Source organism: Chroicocephalus ridibundus, chromosome 6, assembly GCF_963924245.1.
Source record: "Chroicocephalus ridibundus chromosome 6, bChrRid1.1, whole genome shotgun sequence".
Taxonomy (NCBI): domain Eukaryota; kingdom Metazoa; phylum Chordata; class Aves; order Charadriiformes; family Laridae; genus Chroicocephalus; species Chroicocephalus ridibundus.
This window is the reverse complement of record NC_086289.1, coordinates 67,651,204-67,668,493: the sequence shown is the minus strand read 5'-3', so window position 1 is coordinate 67,668,493 and position 17,290 is coordinate 67,651,204. Positions and strand designations below refer to the sequence as shown.

At 39.7% G+C, this 17,290-nt stretch overlaps 1 long non-coding RNA gene across 2 annotated transcripts in view; it reads right to left on the bottom strand.

Moving 5' to 3' along the window:
* Positions 1 to 17,290, bottom strand: part of LOC134516803 (uncharacterized) — a 35,623-nt gene that overhangs the window by 7,720 nt on the left and 10,613 nt on the right. The window contains exons 5-11 of one of the 2 annotated variants that reach the window (XR_010071442.1): positions 16,835 to 17,062; positions 14,411 to 14,506; positions 9,841 to 10,002; positions 6,655 to 6,854; positions 5,051 to 5,159; positions 4,407 to 4,457; positions 1,444 to 1,541 (exon numbers count right to left, since the gene is read on the bottom strand). This is a non-coding gene — a long non-coding RNA (uncharacterized LOC134516803). Of the gene's footprint in view, positions 1 to 1,443; positions 1,542 to 4,406; positions 4,458 to 5,050; positions 5,160 to 6,654; positions 6,855 to 9,840; positions 10,003 to 14,410; positions 14,507 to 15,635; positions 16,344 to 16,834; positions 17,063 to 17,290 lie in introns of those variants that run through there. The other variant, XR_010071441.1, reaches the window with a different exon arrangement.

Below are 17,290 nucleotides of genomic sequence, written 5' to 3'. Positions count from 1 at the left end.
GTTTGCCACCTGAGCAGCAAAGCATATTTGTTCCTGAGCTCTGGGTGGTTCCTTTCGGAAAGGAGAAAAAGAACAAAGACTTCTTTGCAAATAAACTTATTTGGGCGTAAGCAAATGGTTGAAGCAAAAGTTCTGCGATGGTTCTTATTGGAAATTATGCTATGCTTGTATAACCTTTCACTTACAACTTGTTTTATTTATATATTAACTTCTTCCGTTTAGGGAAATCCTAAATTACATCTGCAAATCTGAAATTACATCATCAGCACTAGGGCAACACGAGAAGAAACTGATCCCACTGACGTGGGAAGGCTGTGACCTTACTTCTCCCTGCTTCCGTCAGGAACAAAATTCCCAATAAAGTTAATACTTCAATTACCGTAACTGGATGTATAAACCATGATCTCATTTGGATGAGCAAGGCAAATCACACTGCACTGAACTGGCTTTGGCCATCTCCTGTGGACTCTGGTTTGATTACACACCATTCAGACGTGCAGATACCCTTCCGAGCTATAACAAGTTGTTTGCTGTTTTTAAACAGAGCCCAAGATTGAAGAGAAAGCTAACCTTCAGCAAAGAGCTCACACCACAGTGTCCCCTGCACGGGAAAGGAAACTTCTGAGCACTCCTCTTTGTCCCTTGAACATCCCCGCTGTTCCCCATCAGCCTAGGAGGGGTTGTACTGGCTTTACCTATCCCGAGCTGATGGAATTCCCTTTGTCCCAGGTGCTCCATGTGTAAATGACTGCGTGCTCCATGAGGAACAGCTTCAGCTTCCTTTCCTGCCTGTCCCCAGGCTCTGCACACTGCGCAGAACTTGGGTGAACACCAGCTCCCTGTTCCGAGTTCTCTTGCACATCCAATGCTTTCCTCACACAGGTCTAGCCCAGTGTCTGCATGGTAACCCTTAGATGAAGTCTTAGTTTAGAAGAAGTTGAAGAGGAAAAAAAAACAGTTTTCTTTCTTTTCTCTTATCTGGAAAGTAAATGCAAAACTTTTTCAGGAAACTTGAGCAGTCAGTTCATGTGACATATCTAAAATGAGATCCACAACCACAAGGCGTTCAAATAAAATACAACAAGGCAGTGAACTGCTGTGACATTTTTTTCAAATATCTAGCATCTAACAACACATGCCAAGCATACTGCTTTGTAAAATTATAGGGAATGTAAAACGGAAAGAGAAAACTGAACTCAGGAAAGGGAACAGATAAAAGTCCTGCTTTTGAGAATGACGCCAAGTAATAACATCCCATCCTGGCCCCCGCACAAGATCTGGAGTGTTTGCTTCCCTTGGCAAACTGCATAAAATCACACTTCTTCCAGCTTATAGTTACACTCTAAACAATAAGTGCTTTGGGACAGACTTAGGCGCCGAGACCTCCAATTAAATGCCCTGCTACCCAATTTACATATAACCCACTGGTGAACAAGAACTGACTCTTAATTTCTTTGGGGAATGCGTCCCTCGGAGTCTTTCCAAGCACGACTGTGTTATTTTGGATGGCTTTTCTGTGCTGCATGGGAGTGTTTACATCACTACAAAAAGAGAAGAAACAAACAATTAGTGCTTTTATAACTTCTTAAAATCTGATTATTCCAGGGAATTAGAGAGTCGGTAGATTCACTGGAGGTGAGAGGGGTGGATCAAGACACTTGCATCTAAACCCTGCTCTGGGACATGCTGTGGAGGAGGGGTGGCACCAGCAAGCACAAAGCGTCCATGCTGCCTTCTCCTCTTGCAGCCAAGCTGCAGACAGGGGGCTAACCTCACAAAGGAGCCAGGATCATATGGGTTTTTTTCAAAAAAGGAACATTTTGCAATGACATTTTTAACGTCATTAAATTTCATAAAAAGTTGCATTGTCCCTGGTCATTCATCAACCTGGAGTAGCGTGTATATACTTCTCAAAGATTACATTTTTCTCCAATAATTTAGTCCTGGATCCTGAAAGGCACCTCAGTGTGACTGAGGAACTAGACTTGAACGTCTGAATAAGATTTAGATATTTTACTGTTCAGATTTAGATGATTTAGTGAACAAATGTCACAACTATTGACACTGAGAAAAACATAACTTTGATAGTCAGGTGTTCTGAATATCTGCACTTCTTAGAAGTCAAAAATCTCATTTCCCAAAGTCAGTTCACATGTACCAAAGTCACACTGCAAACCAATCATAATTCTTCATCTTTGTATAAATTTCTGCCTAGAATCTACGTTTTCAAGTTTTTTCTTCCTTTAAAGGCTGCCTGTTACTACACCCAGCTCTGCTTTTCCTGCTGAGCATTGAACAAATTCTTCTCGGTATATTAGTATGCTCAAATAGATCCGTTATGGTTATTAAAAGTATTACACATGCCAAAATATTTTGACTGACAAAGTGAAAAACATTTCCAGCACCCTGAGATCTCTATCTGCTGTAAGCCTTGTGAAGAGCTGTCCCAAAATCAAATGGCGTTGGTGGTTATTACCACGACCAGATTGGTAATTTGGTAATTACTAGGAAGCGCATCAGCCCAGGCAGAGCTGCGGCATCAAAAATCCCCAGGGTGAGGGGTAGGATGGAGCACTGATCCCCAGGCAGCAGCAACGCTTTAGGCAAGATGTACGTGACACACAGCACTCGGGTACAGCCTGGATGCAGGTGAAATGAGCATTACTTACTTGCTGCTGAAAATTATTTTGTTCCACAGAAAAACAAAAGGAAAGCCAGGAACCCTGCACTCGTCACAATAACCCTGCAAGAACGAGTCTGGAAAAGAAGCTTTAGCAGAAAACACAGCCTCAGGGTTTAGACTTTGCTTTTTCATGAATGTAATGAACACCTCAACACAAGTGTGACTTTTTATAGGAATCTTCCATAAAGGACCCTCCTGCCTCCATCCCTATCTGTCCCAACATCATTTCAGCTTCCAATCCAGTTTTTCCTAGCACTGGCTCCCATTTTACTGCGTTTTCTGCTCAACAAGCAAGACTGAAGGTTTTTTATAAGTTTCTTGTACTGACACCTGAAAGAGCAACGCTGCTGTCAGCACATTCCCAGCCTTTATTCCCTGGGAATATTTCCCACAGCCAGCCTCACACCCTGTGTCCCCCATAGGAAAAGTAATTTTCCTACAAAACTGAAGGGCTGGGATTCTCAGGGAGATAATGTCACGGACGTTACACCCAGGAGATAATGTTTTGATAGCCAGCCCTGGCCCCAGCGCGGCCGTGAAAGGCATCCAGCAGCAGCATGTAGCCCAGCAACCTGCCTCAAACAGCGAGTGCTTCCAGGAAATGGAAAAGAAACACAGCAATTTTAAACAACCCTTTCACAGGTCCCACGGGACTGGGAAGAACTGGTGGATGAATCACTGCTCACAACACATGTCTTCAAGGAAGTCAGAAAAATAAACGAGCTCCAAATGTCATAATTGGTTCCCTGGGGGACGAGGGGGACCTTTGCTGAAGCCTACAACTGCGTTTCTGCCTACAACAGTACCACCTCGATCTGAATATATGCAGCAACTGGCTTAGTCACAGTTTGGGCAGGGGGGTCTGTAAGAAAAGAAACTGTGTCCGGCAGTAAACAATCTTGCTGACACAGCATGATGTGTTGAATTTGTAAGAATATCTTTGTGCTGTTGCAATGCTTTTCTCATTCATGTGTGCACCGAGTACTCAGCAAATAGATTTAGCAACCAGGCATTGTTAAACTAGGATATGCTCCTCCTTCAAGATTTATTTTGTATGCTTACTATTAATATCTGCCCCAGCAATCCTGCAGTTTCTCTGAGTTAGCACTAAATGTTGGCCCTGAAGTGACAGTTTTCTCTTGATGGTGTTGCCTTAGAATAAGCCATAAAGCCCAATAAAGGTTCATCAAAAGTCCAGCTCCCAAACAGCAACTCACTCCTAGGGCTCATGGGATGCTCCTGCACTCCCACCTGAGGGGCTGCCGGTTGTTCTCATCGCCTCTCAGCTAAGGGATAAGCAAGAAAAAACAGGGGTAAAAACGAGGAGTTAATGCCTGCAACTCCTTTTCCGATCAAAAACTGCAAAGCTGCTTCAGACCCTGGACACACACTGGCTTCGTGAACAGGTCGTCTTTGTTTTAGTCTGAGAAAAGTCTACCACAGCCTACTTCAGAAAAATGCAAAAATATCCAACATCTTTTTCAATTCTGTGTTTTTATTTAATTAGACAGATCAAGGAAACCTGAATTTCTTAAAGTGTCAGCATGACTGTCCTGACTAAACTCATGCTCCCTCTTTACTTTGCTGGGAGACGGAAACACAGCAAATATAACTGAAGGGGGAAAAAAAATTAAAAATTCCTAACACTTCACAGAACTAGTGGAAAGTATTATATGCTAGTATTCAGGATGGATTATAAATATCTCAATAGGTTAGATCATACCTTTGCTTTCGTATCTAACATTTTGTTCCCTTCTTAAGCTCTCTGATGACCCTGTGATTGAAAGCGAGCTTTTAGAAAAGAACATTTTCATACTCAATCCTCACAGCAGAAACCTCACAAACAAAACAGAGGAATTGTATTGTCAGGTATAATTGTACAGTGTCTAACAAAGAACATAAACAGATATACCTACCTACAGACTTGACAATTAATATCTGTAGTGTCTGATATATACATATATATATGTCTACAAACATGCGCACACACGTATGCAGCCCACACCCGAGTCACACGAACTGTGGGCCAAGACCAGGTACAATATTGTAAGTTGAGGCTTTTATAACTTTTACCCTGAAAAAAACATGTTTTTTCCCCGTGATAAACAAACAACTTCATTCTCAGGAGAGCCAATCAGTGAGAGATGGGCTACAGGATTTCCCAAGTCAATTCCCATCCCACCGTCTGTGATTTTGGTGTTGATCTTCCACCATCTCATATATTCTTAATATAGCAGCAGATTTCTGTTACCTTCTCTAGCTCATTTAAAACTTTCCTTAATTTCAGTGATGTCACGTCACAATACAGTCATGGGTTTTCAGGTATCTTCGTTATTTGTATAAGAAAATGTTTTCTACCACACTCACCATGAGCAGTTAGTCCATTCCTGCCAAAAATCTGTTTGACTTAAGAGCAGGTGCTTATGACTCTTCCACTGGAATTGCCAGGCATTTCCTCTTTCAATCAATAGGCTGCCTTCATAAGTGAAATATTAATATTAAAACCCCTCCATTTTAAGTGTCTTGTTAAGAAACAAGTTTTTATGCCTAAGTCAAACTTACACTGCTCCTTCTAAAATCCTGCATTCACTACAAGTATGCAAAGTTGCTTATTAGACTCCAGAAGGCTAGAAAAAATTATTTCATTAAAAATAAATACCTAAATCATAAAATCTGTACGATCTCAGCAAAAACTAATCTATTCCATTAGATTTTGGTTCTCCCTATAATTGCAAAGTTGCATACAGAAAAATACTTTCTGTCTACACTAGAAGTTAGTTTGTAACATCTCTTGTGAAAACCAGCTAGAGGTGTTTTCTTCTACTTTTGTATGCAGCGAGTTTCTTTGTGCCTTTTTATTCCTAATTCCTCAGTTATGGTAAAACACGTGCAGATTTGAGAATTCACCCTGCCACTACAACCAGACCCCCCAGCAGTGCCAGTGTTCACAATGAGGCACTTGCACAACTGAGACTTTTTTTTTTTTTCTAACAAGGTCACACTTCGCCGATTTAATACTACAAAACCACATAATTAGATTGGGCTCCACCTAGAAGGCTGAATGAGAGCTCTGCATGAGTAATTCGAGATTAAATCTGTAGGCTTCTGTACTGACAAATGTTCAGAGTGCAAAATGGGGATTGCATTTATGCCCATGAGGAAACGTGGGTTAAAAGTACCATCCTCCCAGCTTTTGCTGTCTCCAGTGATGTATTACTCGCCAAAACAACATTGCTCTCACGAGTCTTTTATAAAATCCCCTGCCTTCTCCTCTCTGTCCATGAACACGTTTTGCCTTGCCGGTGCTTTCTCTGTGCAAACTCACGTTTGCAATCCACACAGGGCCAAGCGCTGACTGCTGAAAATCCTTAGCTACTATGAAAGTACTTTATTTTTCTCCATCTCTCTCTGCAATCTGTGCATTGTGGCAAAGTTATAACAGTTAAAAATACATGTTTAACCTTCTGAAGTAAGCCTCTAGACTATGTCGTAGCAGAATATACAGAAACCAGAGTGATAAAGGAACTTGTATTCAACTTCTCAAATTAAATCATGACTGTGCTACATCAAGTTGATTTGGAAAACACTTTCGCTTTAACTCAGGTCAGTACAAAAGTCCAGTTATTACAATTAAAATTGATCTATTACTGTACAGAAGGCAACGTGTAGCAGAATTCTTGAACCTAAACTCCTGCTTCCCAAAAATGTGAAGAGGACAAATCCAAGTATACAACCAGCAATGTTTTTATTCAAAGTGAGCACTAATGGTGCTTAACCAAGCATTCATTAGAAATTTAACTGGAAGACGCTAGAGAGAAATCTGCTATTAAAAATTAGCCTGTGTCTATCATAAGCAGCAAATTATGCATAATTTTTAAAAGTTTATCTTAGTCCTGTTGTGATGAGATTTTATTGTACCCTTGAAATGTTACCACTAGAATATATATGTTTTCAATATTGATAACAATTACCTTATTGAAGAGGCTCACGGAACCAGGGGCCAGTAGCGCAATGGTGGGTACAAGCCATAGGTTTTGCCAGGGGAAGGAAAAGGACTCGGTGGCAATGGGAGGTCATCAGCATTTCCCATTATTGTGCTTTAAATATGCTCAGCATTCGCTGCCTTCCTATTGTTTTTCACATTCACCTTTGGAAGCAAGGTCAGCCAGGACTATTTAAAAAAAGTCAAAACAAAATGTCAGTACGGGTTTGAGCTATCTGCATGGAAAACTGCAATGGTCATGTCTTACACACAAAAAAGTAAAAGTTCTCCCTCTTTTTCCTTTACACAATAATTTCCCTTAAATCTTCTAGGTTTGTTTGGACAAGACCACAAATGGAATACTACCCTCAATTAAAAATTCCTTCAAAAGGAAAGGGTGGATGCAATCAGGGATTCAGGAAGGAAATCTTAAACACAATATTCACAGCAGTACTTCGATGGCATGTGTTAGACCTTTGTCAATATATATGTATTTTTGCTTCATATCCATGTGGCAATATGTTTTGTTCATGAACGTATTACAGATATGAAGCCCAGTCCTGTATAATAGAAGGTTATAGCATCAGGCTCTTAAACTGGCAGCAAATCATTTCATCTGAGATGTCGATACAAATACTTTAGTACATTATAATAACACCTAATAACAAAGAAATCAGGAAGAATAAAATTCCACAATTGTGAATGCATTTTTTCTTTAAAAAAATTAGCAAAACCATCCTGACCATAGTTTTACATTGTAACCCAAACCCCACATCTCATGCTAACATTGATTCAGTACACACAGTCTGACATTAAAAAGCAACTTCCCCATAAAAGGAAAGTGGAGAAGAGTTTTGTTTGATGCATCGCATAAAACTTCTGATAAGAACTTGCGCTATCCCAGGGTTTCATTGCTAATGCATAGTGTCAGTGGGAGAACCAGAGATCTTCCAACAGAAAATGTCAAATTTGCATCTGTAAAATATAAAATATTAACCTGGTTTCTGCCATAAATTGCATTTTCTTAAAGACTTTGGAGGGAATTACATCCAAATCCCTGACATTTCATTTTATTTAGTGAAACAGCAGAATAATTTCCCAGATCACACTGCATATCCTGTCAGGAGAAGCTTAGCTAATGGGTTAGATGCACTTTGCTAGTGATAACAAACAGATAGAAAGGCTGGTGACCAGGTGAAAAATAATGTGTTCCACAAATTGCAGGAGAAACCCAGTGACTGTTCAATGGCATTATGTCTAGATCTAGATATGCAGAAAAAAAACCACCCCAAGACCAAGTCGTTGGTTTGTGCTGGAGATGAGCATTAACATCTCCTGATCTATATATACTAATATGCCAATTGTTTCCAGGGAAACTGATTAAATATCACATTCCCCACCAGTAAAATATCAGTAAAAATCCATAAAATTCTTAACTTTTGACCTAACAGTCTGCTGATGTGTAAAATTAGAGATCAGGGTGTAGATTTCCAAAAAAATCTGATAAAATATATCCAACATTTGAATCTACCAAATGCTTAGTTTCCCAGACTGGAACTACCATTTAGACTATTACATGCCATTAAACATTTCCCATTTTCATTTGCTCTATTTCTCATAGAAGCTCTTAATAAAAAGGAAAAATGCTAAACATCAATGCCTATTTCAGCACAGAATTGTCTAGGTTGGAAGGGACCTTTCAGATCATCAAGCATTTTTGACCAAATCCATAAAACCCATTTTTACAATGGCACATAGCGAAAAGTGACCGCACGAGTTGTCAGCTCACTCCCCGTTGTAGCGTGATGCCATTGTGCAGCATTCAGCTCCTGGCAGTGGAGGTTTGCCAGATTACACAAGCTCACTTTAAATTCAAACAGCAAGGAAAGTTGAAGAACTTTCTCCTTGTAGTCTCTCCAACTGGAATTAATGTAGCTGAAAATTACTGTTTAGTGCTCCTCCACTGTTCTTCACAAACTGTTTTTTCCTTCTGTTTTAAACGGCTGAAAGTCTTTTAGTCAGTCTTACTATGGGATCAAAGCCACCGCTGAGATCATAGCTTTCGGTTGTCACTTGGATTTTTTCAGTATAAACAGTGTTTCGGTGACTAGAATGCTCATGAAAAGTACCACATTGGCCACACTGAAATCTGTGCTTTCTAAGAGATGTTCTTTCTCCCTATTTTCTTTAATCCTTACATCTAACAGAGAGATTTTAATTTTGACTCCACCATCATCCTGCTGACTAAGTCCAACTACGCAATGTGGAGAAATAAACACAATCGTTCTTATACGTTTACGTGAGGAAACAAGAACGTATTTGTCAAAACAGTATGACTAATCAAGAAAAAACGATCATTTTCTCAGAAGTTCTGGGAACATACAGTGATGCAGAAAAGAACAAAGAAGGAATTATTCCTAATCAGAACCGAGAAAATGAGATTATTGAGAGATGGAGCAGTGATAAGAAAACTGCATTGACCAATGAGAAACGTGCTGAGAAAACAAACCATTCATTAGTAGATAAAGGAGATATTATATGTATAAATTACTTAAAGAACTGTAGACAATCACTCTAACGATTTTATTCCATATTCATCTAATGGTCAGTGTAAAAAATATAGTTCCAATTTATTTTATAAGGCACATAAGCAGTATCTACAATAACCAAATATGAACCTCGCAATGTAAAAAAATCATAATACAGTTTTTGATTTGTTCTGTGAGATGGCTTTAGAAACTCCTGAAGAGTAATCTGCCTTTATTGCTATCAGGGTGGTTGATCTGTTCCAGAAGACCCTGCAGAAGAGTAAAAGCGACCTGCAAATTGTCATCCCACCATTTTATAGGCGTGAGCTGAAAATTGGGTAATATATCTGCTAACAGAAATACAGATTACAGTATTTAACTTTGAGCAAATCTTAAAAAAAAGTAAGCACAAAATTCAGTATGTGAAGACAAAATGCAACACATAAATCAATTAATCTCTGAAAAGTCTCCCTGCAACAAGAGTTCTTCTTACCAGAGAATTAAAAATAAATTCTACCTATTTTCCAGCCTAAATAACATCCTTAACTAATGAAGGGAACCCTTCAATGAAGAACATTTTTGTGTGTTTCATCTTTTGTCTGAGAGACGCCAGAAATTATTTAAAAAAAAAAAAAAATTAGGATCACCTTTTAGGTCTGTCTGCCTAAAACAATCTGTTCAGGAATGACAGCGCAGGATTGTCCCCAACTGTGCTTCTGCCAGTGTTTTGGCTTTCGATTATATGTGCCAGGGACCTTACAGGTCAGCATCCACGGCTCCTGGGGAGAGCAGACCCCTGGAAACGGTCGCTGCAACGGACAGAGAGAACAGTGGTCACAAAGGAGAGGGCAAATAGGAGGATATAGGGAGCAAGACAGGGAAAATGTGTTTCCTCTCAATTGTTACTTCTGCTGGATCCTTTCAAACATGTCACCTTGCAAGAAAGACGGTTTGTGATACAATGTTGTGGAATTTAGTGTAAGAATTCACTCATTTGTCCCTACCTTATTTAAAATTAACCAAGACGTCATTCCCTTATTGTGCAAATATTTCATGCCTTGTTTAAACATTGTGCAACCGAACACTTCAAAAAATACTGTTCTGTTGCAATAGTTATTTAACAGTGACATACATTGGATCTTTATAAAACAAGTGTCAAAAAAGACGGTATTTCAAGGGGATTTTTATTGCTATCAGCTATGAGTAAATGTTAGCTTCAAACAAATTAAAATAGTTTGTGTGTGGGGCAAGGGTTCGTGACTAAGGATCCATCTGGATCTGCCAGGAGGAGTTTAACATAAACAGTGCTTTAGAGGCTTCATTTTAGACCCCATCTTTTGGAGATCTGGAGCAGTGTCCAAACATCTCCCGAGAGGCAGTATGGCTGTAAGAGCTGTCGAAAGGAAGGAAAGACTCTAACCAAACGTCACTGCTTTGCCCAACCTTACAGCTGAGTTCCTCTGTGACAGCCATCAGCCGTACAAAATGATCAAATAGGTGTGTATTCCTATCAGCATTTCATCTTTAAATGGCTGACGTAATTTCTGCTTATTTTTAAACAGGCCTGAGCATGTGTCCAAGATCTGTTTGTTACAATTTTACAAAGCAGAATTGTGTTTTCAGTTTATTAATAGGCATTATTTATTGCTTGTGTTTATTCTTGGCTCTGTATGATTATATCTCACTGGGCACGTAAGGGATTTTTTTGCTGGGGCCAGTCTATAAACTAAGATTTCCCTGTTCCATAATCAAAAGAAAATTATCCAAATAGGTTAGCAAAATGTTCTGTGTCTCCGTTTAATGTCAGAATAACGGTGATAATAATCTGCAATTATTTACTCACCCTTGTTATAATATATGGCCTTTCACCTTTCTTGTGTTTAGGTCATTTCATATATATTCCAATTTTCTAGCAAAACACCATTTCTGATTCCATTATTTATTTCCTAAATTCAGCTATAAAGCTCATCTCATTTCTCAAGCCCAGCAACCCCCAAGCAAAGTCTATACCAAGAAAAACCCTCCAAACCTTTCACACTGACACACTGAGCCGCTTCCTTTTCTGACAGACAGGCTCCAGAGGCGCTGGCACCGCAACACGTGTGGCATCAGTCTTGTACACTTGATAAAGGTTAAGAAACTAAAAATAGCTGTAAATGGGGTAAATCTTAGCTTTGTGACTATTCCCCAAGGCAAATATGGTCCTATTATGAAATACCCCCTCAAGAAAACCCCAAAGAATCAGTGGTGTGTAGTCACTTGAAGATGCAGCCCAGTGATGCACAATTTCATGCTGAATTCCCCAAGTACATACGATACCACCATTAAAGAGAGAGGATTCAAATTGCACGTGCTTTGTGTTATCAGAATTGATGCTAACACATTTATACTGCAACCACTGTTCACATTTGGGGAAGTACAATAAAAGAGGATCCTATAAATACTCACATGCTTGAGAATTTCTGTGCTTCTCTGTTTCACTGGGCTCACAAAGTTTTTTTCTGCACTTCAACGTGTGACAGTGTAAAAGGTACTGATTTGATACACTAAAGCTGCAGTAGATTGAAAGAAATAGCACTTGGTTTCAAACCAAGGGAAAGAGAGTAGAACGGGAGATTAAAGATGATTTATACCATCAAACATCGCCTCTGAACTGGAGGAGCCTCCAAACAACAAGACCAGAAGACTTGATGGATAGTTCACTGGAAAAGTTTGTCAACAGCACAGCAGCGGTTAAAAAAGAGTTCTGAAGCCTGCTCATTACTGTTTCACTTTTATAGGATGTTGCACGCATTTTAAAAGCAATAGAAAAATATATAAAATAATGAAAACAGATAGAATATTTGCAGGTTTTTGTCCAGAAGAGGTTACTAGACCTCCTTGATGGACACGGATATCACAGTCCCTTACATGTCAAGTGGTATTCCTGTACTGACCCAAATAACTTGCATTTAAGTGATAGCTTTCAAGTCCTTTTAACTTTTCTTCACTTCCTGGCTTTAACAATTCTGGTCAAAAACAATCCCATAAGTTTAACAGGAGACCAAGTCAAAGGCCTTGAAAGTAATTCATGTCATAGTGAGTATTTATTGGCTTCAACTGCTTTCTCTCTCCTTGTTTATTTTTCTATTAGTTGGCTATGGAACTATTACAGCTACACAGCAAACTTCCCCATAGGCCAATTGGCACGTATGATACACAGGTTTTTAGAAAACTTGTCTATTGTACACTCACTCAAAACATAAGAGACTTCGTTTTGTCTTTAGCATAGCCTGTCCTTTTTTAAAAAATGCAACATATCATACATGTTGAGCACTAACACCTGCAGGAAACAGAGTCTGTGTTGAGTCACATATATAAAATCCATTGGAAAAACTGTTACTGGCTGTGCAAGAAGGGCGTCTGTCACTGCTGACACCGAACATATATGTTTGTCTTTTGAAAAAAATAATCCTACCCATAACCAGAAAGATTTAAAAATAGTCAGAAGCCTCCAAACCCTGAAAAAGAGACCCACACTAAAAAGAATATACATATTTTTATGCCCATGCTTAACTGTAGCCGAGGTCAGCCCTGCAATGCATTAGATCACCTCTTCAAAGCTTGATTTATCGAGCGAAAAATTTGGAGACTAATTACACAGAAAATAAGTTCTTGTGATTAATTATTTGGAATAAAATCAAGCCATAATTATTGATGGGGGGTGGGGGAAAAGCCATAAACAATTTACTTAAAATCAAGTAACAGGGCTTGTTTTTAACTACAGCAAGATGCTGAAGTTAGAACTGGAAAAGTTGCAAAACAAAATAAACTGAAGCTTTTCCAAATTCATTGTATTATACTACAGTCATCTGTTAGTGATTAAGAGCCAGTGAGGTCTGTTGTAAAATGCTTACAAAGGATATAGAAATAGTCTTCAAATATGAAACAAATTAGGAATAACTGGCCTCTAAACAAGTATCTGATGTATGAAAGATGGTACGAAAATGAAAACCTCAGAATGCTTTTTAGACCAGCTGCCTGAAACAACCCATTTCCATTTCTAAAGGGTCCAAGTCAGATGTGACATAAGCGTGATGCAAACCATCGCTCAATGTTAATGTGGGGAAATTTGCCATATTGTATAGTTTGCTAAAGAAGAACAGGGAAGGGAAGAGTAAGAGAGGCTTATTAACATATAACTTACACCACTGCCATCCTTTTTGAATGTGGACCAATTTAACTGGGATGAGAGGTAAAAAGATATTCTAGAACAAAATCTACACGCACTGCATTCTAGAAACTAGAGTATACATGTCACTTCAAGTTAGATCACTCACTTTGGTTCCTTTTTTTCAGATATTAAATGCTGTAGAGCTTCATTTTTACTGTCACCAAACTCTGAAGCAAATGAGCAGAGCCTAGCTTGAGGCCTGGCTGTTAGAGGATGCACTTTCAGCTTTTAAGGGACACAAAAAATCAGGGTTTAAAATAAACCTATTTTCTAAATTATGTGGAAGCAGAAAATACCTGTGTTTGTACATATTTAGGAGCATCCTCCCAGCCCTGACCTGGACCTGTTCAGCATTTGAGCTTTTATTTTCCCAAGTCAAGAAGCTTCTTCGTAAATTCAGAGTCACGTTTGCTCAACAGCAAATTATAGCAACATAATCTCTACAGCAATTTAGGAAATTGCCATGGAAATTCCTTCTTGTCCTGGTTTTGTGATACAGGTTCTCTGTCCTCGTCGTACTGACCCTCAGGTCTCGGTTACTCACAACCTCTTTGTTGCACTCGGGAGAAAGGAAACAACCATATCACTGACAGTGATGCTGACAGAGGAGGCAGGAAAAGGAGGAGAACATAAGAGGGGAAAGGAAGTACCTAGAAAGTTACCAATGGGGTCAAAGCCTCATGGCTCAGGCATCAGGGGTTTGCAGGCTTTCCAGCACGAGTGACAAAGAGCCAGATCTACAAGCTCTTACTTCTCTTTAACCTCTTACCTTTTTTTAAGCTCATAGATCTCATTTAAGCCTCTGAACTCCCACAAAACCTAAAGCACCAAAACCACGAGCATGAAACCTCTGTGCAGGGTGGTTTTAACTCCTTTCCTCGAACAGGGACAGCTGCAGCACATGAGTGCACTAACGTCGTGAGTGGGAGAAGCTGGCCCCTCACAGTCCTCGCCTCCTCCCTCCCCACCCTCTGTTATGCACCCTGCACCAAAGCTTTTCTCACCAGCAATCCCCGCTTCACCTCGCTGCTTGCCTTTCTGTGGCCTGCGCTTCCTCTGCTCCCATGACGTCCTCAGCCGCTCGTCCTACCTCCAGAGCCCTGCTGAGAGAAACGGAGTGCATGAAGGGAACTGGCAGCATCAGGAAACAATTGGCGCTGCTCAGACCTCCATGTGTCAGCTAAGGAGAATCACGCTTTGTATTTCATTTTAAAAGTAACGTCGGAGCTGTCATCGCAGGGAGGATAAATGAGAAAAGACTGGATCTTAGTTTCTTCCAGCTAAAGAGAAAATTTTAGAGACAAACATGGCAAGTGTTCCAATAAGGAAAAAATTAGCTTGCTCCCTCTGCAAAATTTTATAAACACTTCCGCAAAAAAATATTACAAAAATGCCATTACCCTGTAATAAGCAGCTGTGGGATACCAGATATGACGTTAAGTAAAGCAGTGCATTGTAAAACTGGCAGAGATGTCAAGATAATTAAAGTTAACCTTTCTATATGAGATATAACTCAGGTGCGGATGAGAAGTTTGCCCCCTAAATTAGATAAAAGAAACTTAATTTGCTGCATAAGTTATTGACAGTGTCAATTAAGACTGAAGGCAAAAAACCCCAAACTGCATTGCTGCACATTTTCTCTTGGGTGCTGAACTTACTGAAATTGTCTGAATTTAATAACACTTTACCGTCTTCTAGTACGATTGGTGTCAGAAAACAAATTATTTTATTTTCCTAAGTCCTGGAGGAAACTGCCACACAGGTTACAGAGACTCTCTGGAGACAAAGACAGAAAGCTAAATAACAGCAAAGAAAGAGATGGGAAAAGAACATGTTTGTAATTCTGTCTAGAACCATCAAGTATTACAGAAAAACAATCATTAGGCTGGGGTAGGAGCACAGGCGCTGTCAAAGGACACTGGGCTAGATGAGCTTTTGGCCTGACCTGATGTGGCTGTCTTTGTCTTATATTTTCACCCAAAACATGGCCCATTTCTCTTGAGGTACTTCAGACTTGGTTACAAAGAATTTGTAACAAAGAATTTGTTAACAAGCAACAAAAAGGAATAAAGGAAGCTGCAGAAGGGACAAAACAGAAACAGCTCGGGGGTTTCTGGGAAGGTAAGAAAAAAAGGGAGTAACTACATTTGCATCAGCTACCCTAGCAGAAAGAAAGAAAACAGCGTGCAAGAGAATGTGATGATACGAACTATTATTTATTGAAAGTATTTCAGGAAGGAAAATCATAATCACCAACAAAGTCAGGGCAATTAAATTAGTTGGGTAACACAGAAAACGGCATAATAAAGAATGTTATTATGCCTTTATTGTAGTAATTCCCTCAGCCTCAAAAATACTGAATTTCAAGTTCTGTGAAAAAGCATTAAAGTAATACAGGCAACTTAACGCTCCATGAGAAGCAGTTTGAATCTTTAACACAGAGTTCTGATTTACCTCTTTGACGTCCCAGCCCAGAAGCATGCCCCAATACACATGCAGAAACATAAAAATAGATTCCCAGCTGCGCATACTAATACCCATCTGCTCGGATGGTAATAGAATTGATCATTAAAAAAAACGCAGCATTTTTAACCCAGGAAGTATTGCAGTCTTTTACGTTACACCACATTCAGTCTTTCCAAAAGAGATGCTTCCAGGCATAGCAAGGCAGCAATCCCACTTGCGTTCTAAAAATCATCTTAAGGGAATCTGGCTGCTGGGCTGCTGTCTCAGTTCATTTTCTTCACGCTACGAGAGATACGACCATACTGGTTCCAAAAAATTTCACTTGGTGAGATTTATTTCAGGGAGGAATGCTTCCTTCTGCTTCTTGTGCACAATTTTTGGAATATTTCAGCTCCATCTCAGGGAAAGTGAGTCTCTCTCCAAGCAAGCCTGTTTAGTTTTGGGAAGTGTCGAGTTGTCAGCGTTGTAACGCTAAGAAAGAGATAAATGGAGGTTTTTTCCACATAATTACCTGTGTTTGTTCTGACACATGTTATTATAATTGCAAATCTGTCTCAGAGCGACAGTCTCTCGCCTCACATGGACACCTCTCCTGGCCGAGGGGGCTGGGGGTTGTCTGAGGGGTGCTGGGGGCCTCCGGCTAGTTCTTGGAACTAGGGGGTATTTTTGGAATATGGACTAGTTTGCCCTTATGGTAGGGCAGTAATCCTATTTCTGGTAAGATCTAAAATTCTGAGAAAGCTAAAGTGACTGAAGCCTGAGTGATGCTTTTAAATCCAGGAAATTTAAGAGACGTCTGATAAGGGATAAAAAACTTCTACGATTAATAAGGGCATAAGGACTCAAAATGAATTCATCTGAAAAATGATCACGATGAAACAGTCTTCTCATATAACTATACTATTTTTACAACAGCCTTAATTCCTTATTCACCAGAAACTGTTCTGGAGTTAAATACCCACCTTGCTCTTGGCAAATAAGAATACATTAGCCTTTGGAATTAACCTTGGATGAATTTAACACTGGAGAGTTGTAACTTTAACTATATGACACACATTGAGCATCTGTTTGGTAGCTGGATTAGAGTGATCAGTTTCCAGCGGGTGAGGGAGTTTCTCATGCGTCTCTTTCTCTTGGGGAAGATCCTATAGTTAGGAATTTACACAGCTATTCATGTGAGGCTTCAATGCCTGAAAAAGAGCAAAAAAAAAAAGAAAATATTACAGACCTGTCTACGTCAGGCTATGAAGATGAATGGTGAATTGTAATAAAATGTTTTCTTTTTTTCTTGCTTTTTGGTTTTGCCGGGAATTTTTCATTTCAGCCTCCCTGGCTCCCCTCAGAACTGCTCCCGCCCAACATCCAGCCCCCCAGCTCCCCCTCAGACAACCCCTGGCCCCCGTCAAGCCCTCGCGGCT